Genomic DNA, 5,566 nt, shown 5'->3' on the forward strand with positions numbered 1-5,566 from the left:
TTAAAGGAGAACTATGAGGTGAGTGCTTTTCACTCACCTCATAGTTCTAGCCGACCTGTGACAATGAGACTGTCACAGGTCGGCTCAGTAGATCGGGAGGTGAGCGAACACATACCGGGTTCGCTCACCTCTCGATCCTGTCACGGCTCTCTGCCGTGACAGGGGGAGGGGCTGGATTCCCCTCTCCCCGCTCCGACCTGCCAGCGCTGACTGGCGGAACGGACAGGGGAGGGGGCGGGTACAGCTGGCTCTGCCTCTAGATAGGCAGAGCCAGCTGTCACTCACGCAGATGGGCGGATCACATCATCTAAGTCGGGATCCGCTCCGGCGTCTCAGTATACCGCGAGCTGTAGCTCGCGGTATACTGAGCTTAGGGTAACGGGAGGACGCTTGTTTGTGTCCTCTCGTTACCCTAAGGAGAACTATGGGGAAAAACACTGACACCATAGTTCTCCTTTAAGGGCTTTCTCGTTTTCTTTATTGTGCATATTTTCTTTCCTTCTATCATATCCACTGATTCATTTTTCTTTGGCCTATTCTAGTGTTCGTTCCTGCTCAGGTCTGGTTTCTAGAGCAAAAAATAAGAGCACTGTATGACTCAGGAAGGCTGCATAGCAGTAATGCCACCATGATTATCTTTAATTTCCTCTCCAATTGCACATAGTTGTCCTACAATTTTAAGCATGGCATTCACATGGGAACAAATTTCCCGGCCTTTTTCTAGCCTCATCTTATATAGCTTGAGTAGCAGATATAGTTTACTGTTTAGATTTGAACGCTCGTGCAGTTTTTGTAATGCAGTCCACATACATTTAGCTGTATTCTCTTTTCTTATGTGGATGAGCTGGTCATCTTCCACTAGTAGACTTATAATTGCTTTTGCCTGCCTGTTCTTCTTGACCCATTCCTACATGGGTCCATTAGTGGGTCTGTCTGTACTCAGTACTTGCCACAAGTCGCCTTTGCTTAGGAGCATTTCAAGCTTGAACTTTCAGAGCTGGCAGTTGCTATTGTTGAGCTTTGTGATTGCAAACTTCATATCTGAACAGCTTGCCATCTTTCAGTAGCTTGGAATGTGGCTCTTGTTGACTTGCAGTGTTCTGTTTAGTGTCTGGGCCCATAAGCTGTTGGTTATGTGTTTAGATAAAGCAGGGAGAGCTTGAGGAATGCCTAATTAAGTTTTACTTGCTTAGAAGAACATTACATGTATGTACAGCATTGTGCAAGAAACATATAGAAAAGAAAACTTCCTGTGTATCATAAATAAGCATGCATATAGAAAACTAACATTCCACTACAGCGCCATCTACAGCTCAAAAGACAGGTTATTAGTATATGCTGTTACATTTCCAACAGTTACTCCGGGTATGTTCCTTCTGTTGCTCCTTGCCACTGATTTCACACCAGATACATTCCATCTGTCCCTCCTGGTAAGTGGCATCACTCCAGGTACATTCTATGTGTTGCTCTCTGTTCATGGCATCAATTTGGGTACATTCCATCTGTCATTCCTGGTTGCTGGCATAATTTCTGGTATGTTACATTTGTCCCTCCTGGCATTGCTCCAAATACCTTCTATCTGTCACTCCTGTTCCCTGGCATTGCTCTGCATATGTTCTTTTTCTCACTCGTGGCAGCTAGCATTTCTCTGGATACTCTCCATGTGTTGCTCTTTGTCTTTGGCACCCCACCCTGGTATGTTCCATCTGTTGCTCCTAGCTGCTGGCATCTCTTCAGGTACAATACCTGTTGCACCTGACTGCTGGCCTGGTTCCTAGTACCCTTTGTTTACCACACTCTGCTGCTTTGTGCCCTGGTATGTTCCATTTGCTGAACTCTTCTCCTTCAAGCCCCTGCAGCTGGGCACAGCTACTCCTGGTACGCTTACTTTGTTGAACTCTTCTCCTTTAAGCCCTTGCAGATTGGCACACTTACTTTGGCTATACTCTGGTCTTTGAATTCTGCTCCTCTGAGTCCTTCCAGCTAGTCTCCTCACTAGTAACATGGACATTCACTGACATTGAATAGAGCATGGGTGCATACTCATGGGATAATAATTGATACAATTCTGCATGGTAACACCCCCATGCCTGACTGTCACCTCAGCCTACTTAGCAAGTTACAGAACAATGGTAGCATACATCACATTATCTAACAAGGCAATGTCTGACGTTATGTGGTGGAGCTGTTTTCTATACCATACTTTTATCTGGAGACAGGCATGGATTTTCCTTTATCACTATGCATGTATATTAAGTCATAGTAACAAGTACACATTTTACAGTTTTCTGTTTCTGATAATAATGATTTAAAGTATCCCAGAAACTGATTACTCAGCAATTATTATTTTGATATTTTCACTAGACCACAGGTTTGTTGGTTGTTGGTTTTACTTGCTTAGAAGAACATTACATGTATGAATACAGCATTGTGAAGACAACAAAGAGAAAAAAAGAACTTCCGGTGTATCATAGATAAGCATGCACATAGGCAAATTACATGAGAATATGCTGTTGCATTTCCAACAAGATTTAGGGTGTGCAATGTAAAACCCGCAATTCAATGGTGACAATAATTATATTATTCTTCATTATACGCTATGGACAATTTACTAGGTTATGTATATAATCTAAAAGCTAAAGTTGCCAGGAGAGTGGTGTTAAAATGACCTAGTGGTTGCTTCAAAATCATCAGATGTAATATTAGAGAAAACTATATATTGGTATACCCAATTTTATTCTTTGATAGTATAATCAAGGAAATGTTTTATATGTCTTTATAAACTTTCAAATCTGTTGAGAAATTAGGCACTGACATTTTTAAAGACTTGAAAATGTAAAAAATAAATTAAAAAAAATGAAGGCCCAATGAAATGGAGAATTTCTAAAGTGCATGTAAAAACTAACAATTAACTTCTCTTATTTTCTTCTGTTTGGTCTGTTAAATATACCATCAAAGGCATGTTTTAATATCTTTTGCATAAGTTCAAAATATATCTGTTGATTCTGCTACAAATCTAGTGTACTGGTAACATCCGGTAGTGAGGAAGGAGTGTTTTTAGCCCCCCCCCCCAGGTCTCTCCTGTAAACTACAGAAATACCTCATATTATGGAGATGAGCAGTGGGAGAATTGTTCTTTAGTCAAAATTAGAAGAGTGCAGCCTAGGGTGAGATATAAATAAATTAGTCATAGTACAAAAGGTGTATTACTGGTAGGATCACCAGGTGAAAATTAAAAGAAAAGAAAATAGAATATTAATGCATCACCCTTATTATGGATTGGTAAACTGCATTATAATACATTTTCATCTCTTGGTTTTAGAAGCCCTTAGGGCTTGATGCAGAATTGTGTGGATCCTCTATGTTGAGCATATGCTCCACAAAGGTGCAATGTCAAAGGCATGCCTTTTGATTACCAGGAAAAACTGAAAGGAGGGCTGGGATTTCCCAGTGGCTTGGTAACAAGTCACTGAAACTAACATCAATGGGACCTAGATCATATTCTTGGCAGATGAGATTCATGACAGGAATAAGGTCAGTGCAAAATTAAGGTTAAAATTACATGGATGATATTTAGTATGCTATGGAAATCTGTAGAGCTCATTGCTAAGAATAGTGATTGCTTGCTAAACAGATTGAACAAATTGGTCCTTATGGTGTAAACTACACAAGTAAAATATAGTATTGATTCTCTGTGCTCATTCGGGCGTTGCGCTAGTTGTGTAGGACTGCTACTTCATGCTATTTTTTAGCTTATGCTATAGGGAATAATCTGTTCCTTTTGTTTATTGATAAACTGCTACTTTTATGAATTAACCATTAATAATTTGAATGAAAATAAATAAAAAATGCTTCTAGACCTCTAACCTTAGATATTTTATATACATGCTTCAGTATCTCAAAGAGCAATGTGCACAGCAAACCTTAGCAAAGTATTTGCAAACCTTTCAGCAAGCTACAAGTAGTTTTGATTAAAAACCTTTAGCAAACTTTAGTCTAGTATGGTAATGTTAAACACAGATCTTAATGGGAGTGCTGATTGTCACTTTATACCAGCTGCAGTAGGCTTCAGCAGGCTTTTAACAAGCTTTGAGTGGTACCAAAGCCTACTGAGGGCTGCTAGATGCAAAATGACAGTCAGTATTCCAAATAAAGATGAAACTGGAATCTCAAAGCTTTGCCTCAAAAAAGGCAGGCAAAGGGTAAAGGACTGGTCACCAGTATTGACTGTGGTCTCTTTGCAGCTGATATCTTCCCCCTTTCTTACTTACAATGCCTTGTTTTGCACGGTGTTTCTGTTTGTGGAGGTGGCCATTTTGGTAGAGGCAGGGTTTTGCTCCCTCCAGCATGTAAAATGGTGAAAAGCACAGTAGTGACATTATTATTATTATGCGGTATTTATATAGCACCAACAGTTTGTGCAGCGCTTTACAATATAGGGAAGACATTATAATTACAATACAATTCAAGACAAGATGGCAAGGAGGGCCCTGCCCATGAGTACTTACAATACAAGCTCACTTTCAATCTGTGCCAATTAAAGCCCATTTTCTGGCAAAAAATATTCACCACAACATTCCCTCTTACCCCCTTGTTACCCAGTCAGAGGACCCCCACCCCCTGTACACAGACAAAAAGAGAGGACTCAGTACTGGAGCATCATGTAATCACAGTTTGGAGTAAAAAGGCATTTAGATGTTTTTATTTTTTAGCTAGTGACTATTTAGAGGGAGGTAGGGGGGGGGACATTAGGGGGAGCCCAGCGTTCAGCTTTAAGATCTGTGTTTAACCTCCCAAAACTGGGGCTGAAGAATGCTTCAAAGTGGGCACGATTTAAAAAGAATCTTAATTTTATAGGGGACAATTAGAAATGTTAATTGTGCCTAAGCAGTACCCTGAAATATTTTCCTTTTGCATTGAATTCCTCCCGAAAAATAGCAGTGCACTTCCTATTCCTTGATATTCTCATACCTGTATATCTGCAGAGTAAAACCACTGTGCATTTGATTGCTATTCCCATGAGATTCTAAAGGAGATTTGGTGTTTTTACAACTGTACTGCTCACCGTTCCCGTTGCTCAAGAGGAACATTCAGTGCAAATCTTTGCTTTCCTCACCTCTCCCGTGGCTTCATGAACATTCACCCACCAAACATCAGATCACCGGTCATGGGGGGGGCAGCTCTAACATGAAAAAGCAAAACCCTGCCAAGATTGCCACCTCCACACAGAGACATGGTGCAGAATAAGGAATGGTAAGTCAGTAACTGGGAAAAGACCAGCTGCAAGTAGTCTATAGGAAATACCGGTGACTAGTCAAAGTTCACCTACACCACTGATTGACACTATCCTTCTGCACTTCGGGTCGGCCGAACATGCTACAGTGTTCGGCTCACTTTACTTCAGATCGGTCATTCACTCGGCTGCCCTCGGCAGCTTGGTGAATAGACCCTACTGTGTCACTTACCTGGTAAGAGACCAGAAGGTAAGGAAGCTTCTGTTGCGACTCGTGTCCTTCCGCCCCTGGAGATGGGAACAGGGAGCAGATGGACAGCGAGGAACACGAGT

The sequence above is a fragment of the Nanorana parkeri genome, unplaced genomic scaffold (assembly GCF_000935625.1).
Source record: "Nanorana parkeri isolate BGI_ZX_2015 unplaced genomic scaffold, ASM93562v1 scaffold955, whole genome shotgun sequence".
In the NCBI taxonomy this organism is placed as follows: domain Eukaryota; kingdom Metazoa; phylum Chordata; class Amphibia; order Anura; family Dicroglossidae; genus Nanorana; species Nanorana parkeri.